General features: G+C 45.0%; 1 long non-coding RNA gene across 1 annotated transcript; it reads right to left on the bottom strand.

Annotated features, from left to right (window-relative positions):
• Positions 1 to 514: 514 nt before the first annotated feature.
• On the bottom strand, positions 515 to 16,738 carry LOC114805630. The gene is made up of 3 exons (XR_003753614.2): positions 16,491 to 16,738; positions 15,367 to 15,484; positions 515 to 633 (listed from the first exon to the last, which is right to left on the bottom strand). It is a non-coding gene; the product is annotated as an uncharacterized LOC114805630 (long non-coding RNA).
• Positions 16,739 to 18,477: the final 1,739 nt, after the last annotated feature.

Raw genomic sequence — 18,477 nt, 5'->3', positions numbered from 1 at the left:
AAGGGCTACCCAATATTCAGAATAATAATAATAATAATATTTAAGTACTTAAGCACCTTGCTCAGCACTGAATTAGAAACCAGATAATCTTATGAGATACAGTTCCTGTTCCATATTGGGCTCACAGTCTAAGGACAAGGGAAAACTTCTCTGTGCATAAGTTTTCTCATCCATAAAATGGTGATTAAGCACCTCTTTTCCCTTCAGCTTAGCAAGTGAGGCTTATGATAGACAGGGACTGTGTCTGATTGATTATCCTGTATCTACCCCAGGGCTTCCTACAGTGCCTTAGCACATGTTTAACTCTTAACAAATACCACTAATGATACCCACTTATAATCCTATTATGGTGATGATGATGATTATGGTGATGATGATGATGTACCATTTCCAAGATAGTGGCCGTATCTTTTTTGTTCTTGTTGTTGGCTGGTGCCCAGGGAAAATCATGGAACTAATCACATACCTACCTAATACTAATCACATACCTAATAGGTCAGGTTCCACCCACCTATTTACTGGAGTCTGATATCTCACTGACTTCCTCTTTCTCTCTGGAGTTTCCGGTGCTAGTCAGGCTGGAGCTGAAGTCCCAGTTAGAGCTGGTCTCAGAGCGGCTGCTGGGGTGGAGGCCTGCAGGTGGGCAGATGTCCCCAGGCAGGGGGGTGGCGGGGTTCCTTTGAAATAAAGTGGGCTTGACAGAGCCAACTGGAAATTTATAATGTTCATAACATAGCTTCCTATGGGGGATAAGGATTGCTACTAATGATGACCATTGTGTGGTAGAAATTGGGAGTGTCAAGTCCATTGGTAAATGACAGTTTTCACAATCATATGATTCTACAATTGTAGGAAGAACAGATCAGAGCCAAGACCATGAATTTAAATCAGGGAGGGTACTCCTTACTTACCCTTAAAATAACTGAGAGCTAGCTCTGTGTACACCTGAGAGCTGAAAATGCATTCTTAGTCTCAGAGGGGCATTTGTAAGTTCTTTATAGTTGTGGGAAGGAAAGAAGGCAAATAACTTTTCTTCCTTCCTTTTGGCAGCACCAGAAATGTTATATGGAACTGTCCTTGAACCTGGTAGCAAAGAGAGTTTACTATGCAATGAACATCAATAGATAGCAGTATTTCTACTCTATATCAGTTTCCAGATCTAGAAATGTAGGTAAAGTAACCACTCTTTTTCACACTGGCAAGAAAATCAGTCATTGCTGTTTTAGCAGCAACACCAGAAAGAAATACATTGTTGTCCAAGAAATGTAATACTCTCAAATTCTTCCAAATCCCTTATGCTATTCCTCTTTACCTATTGTCCATTTATTATTCATTACCTTAGATTGTGAGTTCCATGAGTGACAGGGACTGTGTCTGACCTCGTTATTGGGTTCATACCCCAGTGCTCAGTACGGTGCTTGGTACATATTAAGTATGCAATGAATATTATTATCATCATTATTATTGTTTCTGGAAAACTTTTACATAAAAAATGGAAAGTCCCATACATTTGGGACCAAATAAATGGGGCCTCTTGGAACAGAGGGTTTTTGGAAGCTGTGCTCAATGTCATTTCTACCTCACCCCCTTGACCGCTGATCATTGTCCACAGTGATTTTCAGGAAAGTAACATGTGCAATGCAGTGGCACAAATTGGATTGTATAAAATATCACTGATCTTTTCTGATTCGCATTCTCAGCTGATCAACTGCAGAACAAAGAGGCGAAAAGAGTAGCCACTGAGAAGTGCTTACATAGCATGTGAACTGTACAAAGAGTTCTTTTTTTTTCATTCTCACTCACTCCAGTTCTTAATATTCACCTGAGACTGATCAATCAATCAATCAATCAAGCATAATTACTGAGCACTTACTGAGTGCAGAAGCACTATAATAAGAACTTGGGAATGTACAATAAAACAGAGTTGGTATACACGCTCCCTGCCAACAGCGAGTTTATATTCTTGAGGAGGAGACAGACATTAATATAAATTATAGCTATGAACAAGAGTGCTGCGAGGCTGAGGGAGGAATGAATAAAGGATGCAAATGCATGAGCGATGCAGAAGGAAGAGGGAAAAGAGGAAATGAGCGCTTCGTCAGGGAAGTCTTTTTTTTTTTTTACAGTGGTATTAATAAAGTGCTTACTCTGTACCAGACACAATATTAAACCCTGGGGTAGATATAAGTTAATCAGGTTGGACACAGTCCATGTCCCACATGGGGTTCACAGGCTTAATCCCCATTTCAGAGATGAGGATACTGAGGCACAGAGAATTATGAAGTGACTTGCCCAACGTCACAAAGCAGACGAGCTGGTGGAATGGGGATTAGAACCCAGGACCTTCCGACTACCGGGCCCATGCTCCATCCACTAGGTCACACATGTATTTTCAAGAAGGCTTTGAAGGTGGGGAGAGTGATCGTCTGTTAGATATGAAGATGGAGAGCATTCCAGGCCAGAGGGAGGTTGTGGAAGGCTGGGCAGCAGTAAGATAGATGAGATTAAGGTATATTAATTAAGTTGGCATTTGAAGAGCTAACTGTGTGGGCTGGGTTGAAGTAGAAAATCAGGGAAGTAAAGTAGGAGGAGACCAGGTGATTACTTTAAGACAAGGGTAAAGAGTTTAAGTTTGAGGAGGAGTTGGAGGCTCCAGTGCTTGTATGCTTTGTGACCTTAGACAAGTCGTTTAACTTCTCTGTGTCTCGGTTACCTCCATCTGTAAAATAGGGATTAAGACCGTGAGCCCCACACGGGGCAGAGACTGCGTCCAACGTGATGATCTTGTACCTACCCAAGTGCTCAGTACAGTTCCTGACACATAGTAAGCACTTAACTAATACCATAAAAAGGTGGGGTATAATAAATTATTTGATTCACATGGTAGCCATTTGTGTGGATAGGAAAGGGTGGATTTTAGTGACGTGGTGAAACTTGGACCATCAGGATTTGCTGACAGATTAAATATGTGGATTTAATGAGAGAGATGAGTCGAGGACAACCCAAGGTTATAGGCTTGTGAGACAGGGAGAGCGGTGGTGCTGTCTACAGTGAAGGAAAAATCAGGGGGAGGTCAGGGTTTGGTGGGAACAGATTTTGGCCATGTTAAGTTTGATGTGATGGGAGGAAGTCCAAGTAGAGATGTCCTGAACGCAGATGGAAATACTCTCATTCACTCAACAGTATTTATTGAGCGCTTACTATCTGGAGAACACTCTACTAAGCACTTGGAATGTACAATTCGGTAACAGATAGAGCCAATCCCTGCCCAATAATGGGCTCACAGTCTAAACGGGGGAAACAGACACAAAGTAAAACAGAACAAAACAAAACATCATCATCATCCTATTCAGTAAATGAATAACCTACTCCCCAAAATGAAATACGAGACTGCAGAGAAGGATAGAGATCAGGGCGGAAGATGTAGATTTGGAAATCATCCATATAGTGATGATAGTTTAAGACATCGGAGCAAATGAATTCTCCAAGGGCCTGGGAGTAAGTGGAGAATAGAAGGGAACCCAGAACTGAGCCTTAATGGATTCCTACCTAGAACTCTGACGACAGGCATTCTTGCATTTTGATTCCTGAAACTCACCGCTGGGTAATTTTTGTCGATGTTTCCCAATTTCATGTCTGATGGTACCCTTGACCCGTCAGTCACTCTGTGCCGAGGACTGTGCCTATGGAAAGTGCTGTATCTCGGGACTGTGAGCCTCAAGTAGCATGGTATCCAAACTGATCATCTTGAATCTTCCCCAACACTCAGTACAGTGCTTGGCACATAGTAAGTGCTTATCAAAGACCCCACAGACCCCACGTATCTCCTTCCCTTTTCCTCATGATAAAGGTCCTAATAAAAATCTGGCATGATGCTCCAGCAGTTCCTCTTCTGTCCTTCTTGGACTTTCAGAGTTTCCATAACTGGCTCCTGATTCTTCCTCCAGAGGCACTGGAGTCTGCAGGGCTTTCTGCCTAGTTTGCTCCGCCCCCAAGCTCCTTATTTTCTCTTCTCACGCCTCCCAGATCTGTTTCTTGATACTTCTCTGCCCTCTGCTGGGCCTTTTTTATCTTGAAGTCAGAATTTAGAGTATCTACTAATTGTTCTCTTGGAAAGAAATTCATTCATTCAATAGTATTTATTGAGTGCTTACTAAGTGCAGAGCACTGTACTAAGCACTTGGAATGTACAAATTGACAACAGATAGAGACAATCCCTGCCCAGTGACGGAATTACAGTCTAATCGGGAGAGACAGACAAAAACAATAGCAATAAATAATAATAATGTTGGTATTTCTTAAGCGCTTACTATGTGCAGAGCACTGTTCTAAGCGCTGAGGTAGATACAGGGTAGTGACGTTGTCCCACGTGAGGCTCACAGTCTTAAACCCCATTTTACAGATGAGGTAACTGAGGCACAGAGAAGTGAAGTGACTTGCCCACAGTCACACAGCTGACAAGTGGCAGAGCTGGCATTCGAACTCATACCTCTGACTCCCAAGCCCATGTTCTTTCCACTGAGCCAGGCTGCTTCTCAATAGAATCAAATAGAATCAAGGGGATGTATATCTAATTAAAACAATAGCAATACAGAGAATCAAGGGGATGTACATCTCATTAACAAGATAAATGGGGTAATAAAATGCATTCCTCTTCTTGAAATGCTAAGCTTTCTTTCTCTCCCAGAAGAACTTAATGATCACTGTTATTTAAGATCACATCATACCCCTTCAAAGACCTCCAGTGGTTGCCCTTCTTCTTCCACATCAAACAGAAATGCCTTACCATCTTCTCTAAGGCACTTGAACAGCTCTCCCCTTCCTCCTTTACCCCATTGATCTCCTAGCCAAACCATTCACTCCACTCCCCAACTCTACCTACTCATCATCCCTCGATTTGGTCTTCCTCCTCACCTACCTTTTCCCATATCGTCCCACGGCCTGAAACATTCTCTCATTCCTAATCCTCCTCGACCTCTCCGCTGTCTTTGATACTGTGGACCACCCTTTTCTCCTCAACACATTACCCAACCTTGCCTTCACTGACTCTGTCCTCTCCTGGTTCTCCTCTTATCTCTCTGGCCGTTCATTCTCCGTCTCCTTGGTGGGTTCCTCCTCCCCTTCCCATCCCCTAATTGTGGGGGTCCCTCAAGGTTCATTCTTGGTCCCCTTCTATTCTCCATCTACACTCACTCCCCTGGAGAACTCATTCGCTTCCATGGCTTCAACTACCTCTTCTATGTGGATGATACCCAAATCTACATCTCCTCCCCTGTTCCAGCTCCCTCTCTCAGGCTCCCATCTCCTCCTGCCTTCAGGTCATCTCTACTTGGATGTCCTCCCACCACCTCCAACTTAGCATGTCCAAAACAGAGCTCCTATCTTCCCTTCCAAATCCTGTCCTCTCCTGAATTTTCCCATCACTTAAGATAGCACAATCATCCTTCCCATCTCACAAGCCCGTAACCTTGGTGTCATCCTTGACTTGGCTCTCTCATTCACTACACATATCCAATCTGTCTCTAAGTCCCGTCGGTCTCACCTTCACAACATCACCAAGATCTGTCCTTTCCTCTTCATCCAAACCATTACTGTTTGAGTACAATCACTCATCCTATCCTGCCTAGATTACTTACTGCATCAGCCTCCTTTCTGACCTCCCAACCTCCTGCCTCTCCCCACTTCAGTCAATACTTCACTCCGCTGTCTGGATTATCTTTCTACAGAAACGTTCAGGGCATGCCACCCCTCTCCTCAAAAATCTCCAGTGGTTGCCTATCCACCTCCATATCAAACAAGAACTCCTCACTATTTGCTTTAAAGCCCTCCATCAACTTGCCCCCTCCTAACTCAACTCCCTTCTCTCCCTCTACATCCCAGCCCGCACACTCCGCCCCTCTGGTGCTAACCTTCTCACTTGCCTCGATCTCACCTGTTTCACCACTGACCGACATCCTACCACTGGCCTGGAATGTCCTCCCTCCTCAAATCCGCCAATCACTCTCCCCACACTTCAAAGCCCTACTGAAGGCGCACCTTCTCCAAGAGGCCTTCCTAGACTAAGCTCCATTTTTCCTCATCTTCCACTCCCTTCCACATCACCCTGACTCCCTCCCTTTGCTCTTCCCCCATCCCTGCCCCACAGCACTTATGTATATGTGTTTATATCCATATTTTTATTTATTTATATTAATGCCTGTTTACTTGTATTGATGTCTGTCTCTCCCTCTATAGACTTTGACCTCATTGTGGGCAGGGATTGTCTCTCTTAATTGCTGTATTGTACTTCCCAAGCACCTAGTACAGTGTTCTGCACACAGTAAGCGCTCTATAAATATGATAGAGTGAATGAATGAATGAATGAATGAACAAGATTTCTCCAATGTGGACAAGCATTCACTTCTTCTGCACTGTGAAATGCTCTTAGGTGTTTTCTCTAAAACAAAACTTGGATGACACAAAGACTTCAGAAACGTGACCTTTGTTTTTGTTCTTCGGGCCCAAGAAGACGCAGTAAGGCTGTTTGTGGAGATTGAGGTTGGTGAATATGAAAGTAGGTCATGATGATTACAGTATTTGTTAAAACACTTCCTGTGTGCCAAGCACTGTTCTAAATGCTGGGGTAGATAGACGTTAACGAGGTTGGACACAGTCCCTGTCCCACATTGGGCCCACACTCTTAATCCCCATTTTTTACAGATGAGGTAACTGAGACCCAGAAAATTGAAGTGACTTGCCCAAGGTCACACGGCAGACAAGTGGTGGAGCTGGGATTAGAACCCATTAGAACCATGATGGCCAGCGCTGAGGCAGAGTCTGCAACCCATTCAAGTTTCTGTTGTTTCCCTGATACCTGATTGGAACATTTCAGAAATGCTCCAGACAGAAATAATGGCAAATGCCTGTAGCAATTGAATCTAAAATAGCTGCATTTCAAATAGTCAAGTACAATTTTATTGATTAGAACGTCCTGGTTACTGAACAGATAAACTCACTTGACCTCACCTTCTGAATTTAATTATTTCTTTAATCTCTTTTCCTTTTTAATTTATTAGCCCTTAAGAAATTTGAATGAACTTTGATGAACTTGGATGAACTCACAATTCAAACAACTGTATTTACTGAGCACCTATCGTGTGTCTAGCTGGACTAGATACTAGGCAGAGAACAATCAAAATAAAAGACATCTCTGCCCTCACTGATTCATTCAATTCCATGCCATTGTATTTATTGAGCCCTTACTGTGTGCAGAGCACTGTACTAAGCACTTGGGAGAATACAATGCAAAATTAAACAGATTCATTCCCTACCCACAACGAGCTTACAGTCTGACTTTCAGTCTAATGAGGAAATCCAAGTTGAGTGTTTCCTGTTTTTCCTCCTATCCAACGATTTGATAAATTTATCAATGGTATGCATTGAGTGCTTACCGTTTGCAGGGCTCTGTACTAAGTGCTTAGGGGAGTGTAGCACAGCAGAATTGGCTGACACTTGTCCTGCCCACCAGGAGTTTACAGTCTACAGGGATTTGATTTTCCCCCATTTGTCCCTTTCTCTATAAGCAGCATAAACACCCGTAATGCTACCATCCATCTCAGGTTAAAGAAAGATGAATTTCTTACATGAAAACTTTCATGAAAGGTTTATGAAGCATGCTGTTGGTCTTGGGAAAGAACATGGCTTTGGGAATGAGATCTGGGTTCTCGTCCCAGATCTGCTGGACTTAAGTCATCAGTGGTCCAGGTTTCTGACCAAAGAACCATCTAGGGCATTCCAAAAGATGGACAAGTCCATTTGGAAGCAGTGCGGCCTAGTGGATAGAGGACAGGCCTCGGAGTTAGAAAGGCCTGGGTTCTGATCCCAGCTCCACCACTTGTCAGCTGCATGACCCTGGGCAAGTCACTTAAATTCTCTGTGCCTCAGTTCCCTCATCTGTAAAATGGGGATGAAGACTGTGAGCCCCACGTGGGACTACCTGATTACCTTGTATCTACCCCAGCACTTAGAACAGTGCTTGGCACAAAATAAGTGCTTAACAAATACCAACATTATTATTATTATTATTGTTATTATATTAGATAAGCTAAGAGCGTTTACACTTGAATGGGATGGGTTTTTTTCTTGGTATTTGTTAGGCTCCTATTATGTAAGAGTCAAATAATAATGTTGGCATTTGTTAAGCGCTTACTATGTGCCGAGCACTGTTCTAAGCGCTGGGGTAGACAGGGGAATCAGGTTGTCCCACGTGGGGCTCACAGTCTTAATCCCCATTTTACAGATGAGGGAACTGAGGCACCGAGAAGTTAAGTGACTTGCCCAAAGTCACACAGCTGACAAGTGGCCGAACTGGGATTTGAACCCATGACCTCTGACTCCAAAGCCCATGCTCTTTCCACTGAGCCACGCTGCTTCTCAAAGCTGCTGCTTAGTCAAAGTACTAAGCACTGGGGTAGAGTCAAGCTAATGAGGTTGAACGCTTAGTACAGCACTCTGCACACAGCAATCAATAAACACGATTGAATAAATGAATGAACATGATTGAGATTAATAATTATGGCATTTATTTATGGCATTTATTAAGCGCTTACTATGTGCCGAGTACTGTTCTAAGCGCTGGGGTGGATACAAGGTAATCAGGTTGTCCCATGTGGGGCTCACAGTTTTCATCCCCATTTTACAGATGAGGTTACTGAAGCACAGAGAAGTTAAGCGACTTGCCCAAGGTCAAAGAGCAGACAAGCGGCAGAGCCGGGATTAGAACCGGTGTCCTCTGACTCCCAAGCCTGGGCTCTTTCCACTGAGCCACACTGCTTCTCTGATTAAGATTAAGCACTTAGTCCAATGCTCCACACACAGTAAGCGCTCAATAAATACGATTACATGAATGAATGAATACCATTGACCGACTGAGACTAAGTGCTTAGTCCAGTGCTCCGCACAAAGTAAACGCTCGATAAATACGATTGGATGAATGAATGAATACGATTGACTGACTGATTGAGACTAACCGCTTAGTCCAGTGCTCCGCACACAGTAAGTGCTCAATAAACACAATTGAATGAATGTATAAATGAATACGATTGATCGATTGATTAAGCGCTTAGTCCAGTGATTCGCACACAGTAAGCGCTCAATAAATACGATTACATGAATGAATGAATAAGATTGACCGACTGAGACTAAGCGCTTAGTCCAGTGCTCTGCCCAAAGTAAACGCTCGATTAATACGATTGGATGAAAGAATGAATACTATTGACCGACTGAATGAGACTAAGCACTTAGTCCAGTGCTCTGCACACAGTAAGCGCTCAATAAATACGATTGGGTGAATTAATGAATACGATTGAGATTAATCGCTGCATACAGCACTCTGCAGACAGCGATCAATAAATACGACTGAATTAATGAAGGAATAGGATTGATTGATTGAGATGAAGCACTTAGTCCAGTGTTTTGCACGCAGTAGGAGCTCAATAAATACGACTGGATGAATGAATGAATAAGACCGACCGAATGAGATCAAGTGCTAAGTCCAGTGTTCTGCACACAGTAAGCGCTCAATAAATACGATTGCATTCATGAATGAGTATGATTGACAGAGACTAAGTGTTTAGTCCAGGGGTCCACACAAAGTAAGTGCTCAATAAATACGACTGGATGAATGAATGAATATGATTGACAGAGACTAAGCACTTAGTCCAGAGCTCCGCATACAGGAAGCGCTCAATAAATACGACTGGATGAATGAAGGAATGAATAAGACTGACGGGTCGATTGAGATCAAGCGCTTAGTCCAGTGTTTTGCACAGTAAGCACTCAATAAATACGACTGCATGCATGCATGAATGAATACGATAGACCGATTGATTTAGCGCTTAGTCCAGTGCTCCCAACACAGTAAGCGCTCAATAAATACGATTGCAAGAATGAATGAATATGATTGATGGAGACTAAGCGCTTAGTCCAACGCTACGCACACAGGAAACGCTCAATACATACGATTGGATAAATGAATGAATAAGATTGACAATCGATTATTATTACTACTACTAATAATGACGGCATTTGTTAAGCGCTTACTATGTGCAAAACAGTGTTCTAAGCGCTGGGGAGGATACGATTGACTGAGATGAAGCGCTGAGTCCAGCGCTCCGCACACAATAAGCTTTCAAAAAACAGGATTGGATGAATGAATGAATACGATTGACAGAGACTAAGCGCTCAGTCCAGTGCTCCACACACAATAAGCTCTCAATATATACGATTGGATGAATGAATGAATACGATTAACCAATCGATTATTATTATTAATAATGATGATGATAGCATTTGTTAAGCGCCTACTTTGTACAAAGCACTGTTCTAAGCGCTGGGGAGGACGCACGGTGATGAGCTTGTCCCCCATGGGGCTCACTGTCTCAGTGGAAAGAGCCCGGGCTTGGGAGTCGGAGGTCATGGATTCGAATCCCGGCTCTGCCACCTGTGAGCTGTGTTACTGTGGTCAAGTCACTTAACTTCTCTGTGCCTCAGTGATCTCATCTGTAAAACGGGGATGAAGACTGTGAGTCTCACGTGGGACAACCTGATTACCCTGTTTCTCCCCCAGGGCTTAGAACAGTGCTCTGCACCTAGTAAGCGCTTAACAAATACCAACATTATTGTTATTATCATTATTATTATTATTATTTTCCAGAGGAGGTCACCGAGGCCCGGAGAAGTGAAGGGACTAGCTCCAAGTCACCCAGCCGCCATGGGGCGGCAGCGGAATTTGAACCCACGACCTCTGTCTCCCCAGCCCGGGGCTCTTCCCGCTAGATTTCTATCTGTTGCCGAATTGTACATTCAAAGTGCTTAGTACAGTCCTCTGCACATAGTAAGCGCTCAATAAATACTACTGAATGAATGAATGGATTAAGCCCGGACCCCCTTTGGGAATAATAATAATAATGTTGGTATTTGTTAAGCCCTTACTATGTGCTGAGCCCTGTTCTAAGTACTGGGGTAGATATGGGGTCATCAGGTTGTCCCACGTGAGGCTCATAGTCCGCATCCCTATTTTACAGATGAGGTAACTGAGGCACCGAGAAGTCAAGCGACTTGCCCAAAGTCACCCAGCGGACAGATAGCAGAGGTGGGATTCGAACCCATGACCTCTGACTCTTAAGCCCGGGCACTTTCCACTGAGCCACGCTGCTTGGCCCCCAAGTCGCTCCAGGGCTGCCCCCTCATTCATTCATTCATTCATTCATTCATTCAATCATATTTCATTCATTCATTCAATAGTATTTATTGAGCGCTTACTATGTGCAGGGCACTGTACTAAGCCTTTGGAATGTACAATTCTGCAACAGATAAAGACAGTCCCTGCCCATTGACGGGCTTAGAGTCTAACTGGGGGAGACAGACAAAAACAATTGCAATAAATAGAATCAAGGGGATGTACATCTCATTAACAGAATGAATAGGGTAGCAAAAATATATACAAATGAGCGGAAGAGCACAGTGCTGGGGGGGGCAGAAGAGGGAAAGGGGGGAAAGGGGGCTTAGCTGAGGGGAGGTGGGGGGGGCAGCAGAGGGAGCAGAGGGAAAAGGGGAACCTCAGTCTGGGAAGGCCTTTTGGAGGAGGTGAGCTCTAAGTAGGGCTTTGAAGAGGGGAAGAGAGTTAGTTTGGTGGAAGTGGGGGGGAGGGCATTCCAGGACAGCGGTAGGACTTGGGCCAGGGGTCGATGGAGGGACAGGCGAAAACAGGGGACAGTGAGGAGGGGGGCGGCAGAGGAGCAGAGCGTGCGGGGTGGGCAGTGGAAAGAGAAGGGAGGAGAGGTAGGAGGGGGCAAGGTGATGGAGAGCCTTGAAGTATAGAGTGAGTTTTTGTTTCATGTGGAGGTTGATAGGCAACCACTGGAGGTCTTTAAGGAGGGGAGTGACATGTCCAGAGCGTTTCTGGAGGAAGATGAGCGGGGCAGCGGAGTGAAGAATAGACTGGAGCGGGGAGAGACAGGAGGAAGGGAGATCAGAGAGAAGGCTGACACAGTAATCCAGCCGGGATATTATGAGAGCCTGTACAAGTAAGATAGCCGTTTGGATGGAGAGGAAAGGGCGGATCTTGGTGATATTATAAAGGTGAGACCGGCAGGTCTCGGTAACGGATCGGATGTGTGGGGAGAACGAGAGAGATGAGTCAAAGATGACACCGAGGTTGCGGGCCTGAGAGACGGGAAGGATGGTCGTTCCGTCCACGGTGATAGGGAAGTCTGGGAGAGGACCGGGCTTGGGAAGGAAGATGAGGAGCTCAGTCTCGCTCATGTCGAGTTTTAGGTGGCGGGCCGACATCCAGGTGGAGACGTCCCGGAGGCGGGAGGAGATGTGAGCCCGAAGGGAGGGGGAGAGGACGGGGGCGGAGATGTAGATCTGCGTGTCATCTAGGTAGAGATGGTAGTCGAAGCCGTGAGAGCGGATGAGTTTGCCGAGGGAGTGAGTGTAAATGGAGAACAGAAGAGGGCCAAGAACTGACCTTTGAGGAACTCCAACAATTAAAGGATGGGAGGGGGAGGAGGCACCCAAGAAGGAGACGGAGAATGACCGGCCAGAGAGATAAGAGGAGAACCGGGAGAGGGCGGAGTCCGTGAAGCCAAGGTGAGATAAGGTGTGGAGGAGAAGGGGATGGTCGACAGTGTCAAAGGTGGCTGAGAGGTCAAGGAGGATTAGAATGGAGTAGGAGCCATTGGATTTGGCAAGAAGGAGGTCATGGGTGACCTTAGAGAGAGCAGTCTCAGTAGAGTGGAGGGGACGGAAGCCAGATTGGAGGGAGTCCAGGAGAGAATTGGAGTTGGAGTTGGAGTTGGAGTGTCATCTGCATAGAGGTGGTAGTTGAAGTGATGGGAGTGACTGAGTTCTCCAAGGGAGTGGGTGTAGATGGAGAATAGAAGGGGACCCAGAACTGAACCTTGAGGGACCCCAGGGTAAGGTGGGAGGCAGAAGAGGAGCATGTGAAGGAGACTGAGAATGAGCGGCCAGAGTGATAAGAGAACCAGGAGAGGACATTGTCCTGGTTCTGCTCTTATCTTAACATAAAATCTTTGACGTTTTAGATTTAAACATAAAATATGTTCTCAGTTGTCTTTAATTCGGACTTTCTTGTACCTCATGCAATAATCAGCTCCCTTCTTCCTCTTTTGAGGAACAAATTGCTGAACACCTAGCAAGGAAAATCCTGAAGCAATTCAGAAAGCCTTGGCAATGAAAGCTTCAGCATGGCTTAAGGAGTACCCAAATCTTCTTGAAACAGTACTTTTTAAGATCTCCTGTTAAAGCCTAAATAAGTTTATTAAAACTTACAGGAATTTCTGATGAATAGTTGCCTTTGCAAAATCATTTTAGGTCTCCTTCCAAAAATGAGACAAAACTCTCCTATTAGTGTGGTTTATGGAAGAATTTCTTGTGGATAAATTGAAATCTGTTCACCTGCATGATGGGAGTTGTGTGCCTACTGTGTGCAGAGCACTGAACTGAAGCTGGAAGGGGATGGTGGGGGCAAGCACGAAAATCAATTACAGCAAGGAGAAAGTTAGAGACAGTAAATTCTAAGGGACTGGGGGGTGCGGGGGGGCACATTTGAATGCATAGGTAATCTAGAAGTGCGGAAGTGGCATGTGGGAGACCCTCAATCAATCAATTAGTGATATTTACTGAGTGCTTACAATGCGCTGAGCTCTGTACTAAGCCCTTGGAAGAGTACAATACAATAGAATTAGTGGAGATGTCCCCTGCTCATAACGAGCTTACAGTCTAGAGAGCTGTAGGGGGAGGTAGGAATTAATATAATTTATAATATATAATTTAAAGATACTACATAAGTGCTGTGGTGTTAGGGATGGGGTAACAGTCTCAGATGGAGCCTTAGACCAGTGTTTTCCCACTCCTCCCCTCTCCAACTTCTCTATATGGAACTAAACTTTTTCTCTGGTTATTTCTCTTCAAAAAAATTTCAAATCTGGCTGTGTAATATAATAAGTAAATACTACTCTCAGAACTGCAAAACTCAGTATTTCCTTTCAAAATTTATGGGATATAACTTCTCCCCCGATCCCACCCTCCTCTCCCACCCCCCGCCCCATGGCTTTTGTTGTCCCACAAGAACCTTGCTAATATACCTCCCTTAGCTGAATAATTGGTATTCCCACAGACTCCATCTCCCGTCTTCTCAGAATAATCTCTTATGCCAAACTCAAAGACAGGGTCAACTCTTACTTGTCTGTCTCCAGTGCTGCCCTCCTCCATTTCCTACTAGGTGCTCTGACCCTGCGACAGGATCATTGAGAAGTCAGACCAGGCTTTTAGAGGAAATAGTACAGCTTTTTTCACTAACCATGAGAGGCTCAGTTCATACCATGAGAGGATCAGTTCATTTCCCTTGGAATTCAGAGATACAACAGCTTTTTCTGAAAATTTGGGAAATATAAGAATTTTTTATTTCACATTAAATTTTCAGACTATGACAATTTATCTCTTATCATTAATTTTTTCCCCTCTCAGGAGAAATCCTGAAGGCAAATGTTACTGCACTTGGAATTTCTCTCCCAGAAAGTGTGCCCAATAATCTGTTCTGGGAAGAACTGTGATAAATGACTGAACCTACCTTTTAGGGAAAAGGTAGATTTTTCCTGTTCTGAGGAAAAGTTGAGTACCCATGCTCAAGGTCACTGTGGCTTTGAAACTCATTTCTACACTTCATTTAACTGTTTTCTCCCAGTTTTGGAAGTTAATCCCATTTTGTTTTTTACCTTATCTATTGCGATTTAAAGGTGATTTTTATTCAAGGAACTCAGAAGCTTGGAGTTCTTGTGACTAAACTTGAGTCAGGCAATATTTTGTGAAGAAAATAATTTTTTAAAGAGTGACCAATCCAAAGATGAGTGAGAAAAAAATAATGGGTACTCTGACAGGATTGTGAAGAATTAAGGAGAGGTTCTCAAAGACTAACTCACTAAAATTTCCCTAGAGTTGGTACTGGAATATTTTCTTCTGGGGGAGTACTTTTTTTTTTTTTGCCTATTTGCTTTTTCTGTTTTCCACAGACTTGGCTCTCTTTCTCCCCTACTTTCCCCTACCAAATCCTCAGTGTCCATATCTGTTTTCCTCAGGTAATCTGAGTCAATCCCATTTTGCTTTTACTTCATCTTTCACTACCCCATACAGAAAAGGGTGACTTTGTAGAAGGGCACGGAAGTCTTTCCCCCTCAACACGAGTCAGGGGATGGTCTGTGAGGAAAATCTTTTGGAGACTGATTTATCTTGACCCAAAAGAATGGAAGGTGAACAAATGAGTGCTGCTCTAACTGAAATGTATAGAAAAGGTAAAATACTCACCGATCTTTTTCGACATTCTGGTCCTAAACGTGGTTTAGGGAATTTTCTGTGGAAAAAATCTTTACATCGACTCTCCTTCCATCATGAAAATTACAGGAAAAATGATAACCCTGCTTAGCTAAAAACAAAAAGTAAAACAATTGAGTATCTTCTTCCATTTTAGTCAAGCTACATGGTATTACTTCTAAGGGTTTGGGTTGGGTTTTTTTTTTTAACTTTCCTGGTTTTTTTCAACTACCGCTTGCAGAAAATCCTCAGCTAGACCTTCTCCGAAGGACCGTTTCTCCTCACCAAATCACCTCAAGGCCTTTATATCACTTTTGACTGAAACCCATTTTACTTTTTTTAAAAACAATCTAGGATGATTTCAGAACTCATATATCATGAAAGTTAGGAGCCCCCAGCTTCCCACTGAACCCTAGTCAGGGGATACTCTGGGAGGACAATCTTTTGGAGATGGATTTATCTTGACCAAAAGGAATGGTAGGTGAACAAATGAGTGCTGCTCTAGCCGAATTGTATGGAAAAAGTAAAACTTTCACCGGTCTTTTTCAACATTCTGCCCCTAAACGTGGTTTAGGGAATTTTCTGTGGAAAAAATCTTTACATCGACTCTCCTTCCATCATGAAAATTATAGGAAAAATGAAAACCCTTAGCTAAAAATAAAAAGTAAAATAATTGAGCATCTTCTTCCGTTTTAGTCAAGCTACATAGTATTACTTTTATGGGTTTTTTTAAAAAACTTTCCCTTTTTTTTCAACTACCGCTTGCAGAGACCCCCTCAGCTAGTCCGTCTCTTAAGAACCCTTTCTTCACACCAAATCACCTCAAGGAGTTTCTATCAGTTTTAAATTTTCCAATTTTCCTTTTTTTTAAAAAAAAAAAAAACACGTATCGCTAAATCCCTTGAGGGTGATTTCGGAACTCATATATCATGAAGGTTAGGAGTCCCTGCTTCCTACTGAACCCTAGTCAGGGGATAGTCTGGGAGGAAAATCTTTCGGAGATGGATTTATCCTGTCCGAAAAGTGAGAAATGAACAAAGGAGCGCGGCTCTGACAAGAATTGTGTGGAAAACATTCGCGGGCTTGTTGAAAAGAAGGAATTCGTCTTGAAAGCCCACCTCAGGAAATTTTCCCTCGATTCCGACTGGCTTCGGAGTCCCTCACTAGTAACTTTTGTCTTTTGAGAATATTTTTTTTCTTTTACGGCGTTTCTGCCTCGGTGTTTTCCCTCAGACTTCTCGGAAAACCTGTGGCTGGGCTCCTGTCCCCTCCCGCTCGCAGCCCCGCAGGCTCCGTATTCTGGAGCGTTTATTATGTGCAGACCCTGAGCGAAGCGCTGGGCACGGACGACCCGGCAACAGAGAGAGACCGACAACGAGCCCATGGTCTCCCCCGTCCCGCAGCCGCCCCGCCCCCCACCTGGCCAATGTGCGCATGCTCCGCTTCTCGCCCTTGCCCCCACCGTTCTCCCCCTGGTCAATGTACGCATGCTCCGCTCCTCGCCCTCGCCCCCCTCCGCCGATGTACGCATGCTCCCCTCCTCGCCCTTGCCCCCCTCCTCGCCCTTGCCCCCCTCCTCGCCCTTGCCCCCCTCTCCCCCTCGCTCTAGTTGATATGCACATGCTCCGCTCTGGCCTTCGGGCCTCTTCCCCGGCCGATGTGCGCATGTTCCGCTCCTCGCCCCCTCCCTCCCCGCTCTCTCCCTGGCCGATGTGCGCGTGCTCCACTCCTCGCCCTCACCCCCCCCAATCTCTCCCTGTCCGATATGCGCATGCTCCGCTCCTGGCCCTCGCCCCCCCACCTCTCCGGCCGATGTGCGCATGCTCCGCTCCTCGCTCTTGCCCCTCCCACCCCCGCCCTGGCCGATAATAATAATAGTAATAATGTTGGTATTTGTTAAGCGCTTACTATGTGCAGAGCACTGTTCTAAGCGCTGGGGTAGATACAGGGTAATGAGGTTATCCCACGTGAGGCTCACAGTTAATCCCCCTTTTACAGATGAAGTAACTGAGGCACAGAGAAGTTAAGTGACTTGCCCACAGTCACACAGCTGACAAGTGGCCGAGCTGGGATTCGAACCCATGACCTCTGACTCCAAAGCCCGTGCTCAGTGGAAAGAGTCCGGGCTTGGGAGTCAGAGTTCATGGGTTCGAATCCCAGCTCGGCCACTTGTCAGCTGTGTGACTGTGGGCAAGTCACTTAACTTTTCTGTGCCTCAGTTCCCTCATCTGTAAAATGGGGACTAACTGTGACCCTCACATGGGACAACCTGATTCCCCTGTGTCTACCCCAGCGCTTAGAACAGTGCTCGGCACATAGTAAGCGCTTAACAAATATCAATAGAGAAGCAGTGTGGCTCAGTGGAAAGAGCACGGGCTTTGGTGTCAGAGGTCATGAGTTCAAATCCCAGCTCTGCCACTTGCCAGCTGTGTGACTGTGGGCAAGTCACAACTTCTCTGTGCCTCAGTTACCTCATCTGTAAAATGGGAATTAAGACTGTGAGCCCCACGTGGGACATCCTGATTCCCCTGTGTCTACCCCAGCGCTTAGAACAGTGCTCGGCACATAGTAAGTGCTTAACAAATACCGACATTATTATTATTATTTCACAGAGGTGGTAACTGAGGCACAGCGAAGTGACTCGCCCAAGGTCATAGAGCAGGCATGTGGCAGAGCCAAGATTAGAACCCTGGCGGTGGGCAATTTTGTCCTCCCGGAGAAGAGGAAGGGAAAGTGGGGTAAATTGGAGAGGAGAAGAGGCCAACTTGCAAGACGAGCTGCCCTATTTCTAGTCAAGCCGGGTCAACTATAACCACAGGCCAGGGAGGCCGCGTGGTGCAGCTGGGATAAGGGGGGACAAAGAGGCACAGAGATAGTAGGGCCGGACACAGTCCATGTCCCACATAGGATTCCCAGTCTCAGTCCCCCATTTTGCAGATGCGAGAACTGAGTCACAGAGAAGTGAAGTGACTTCCCTGAGGTCACACAGCAGACAAGTAGTAGAGTAGGGATTAGAATCCAGGGCCTTCTGACTTCCAGGCCCATAGTCTATCCACTCTAACATCTAACATCATGTAGGGTTTTCAGGAAGAGGCTGGCATGGCC

Source organism: Ornithorhynchus anatinus, chromosome 19 (assembly GCF_004115215.2).
Source record: "Ornithorhynchus anatinus isolate Pmale09 chromosome 19, mOrnAna1.pri.v4, whole genome shotgun sequence".
NCBI classification, from domain to species: Eukaryota; Metazoa; Chordata; class Mammalia; order Monotremata; family Ornithorhynchidae; genus Ornithorhynchus; species Ornithorhynchus anatinus.
This window is presented reverse-complemented; position numbering and strand designations above follow the sequence as displayed.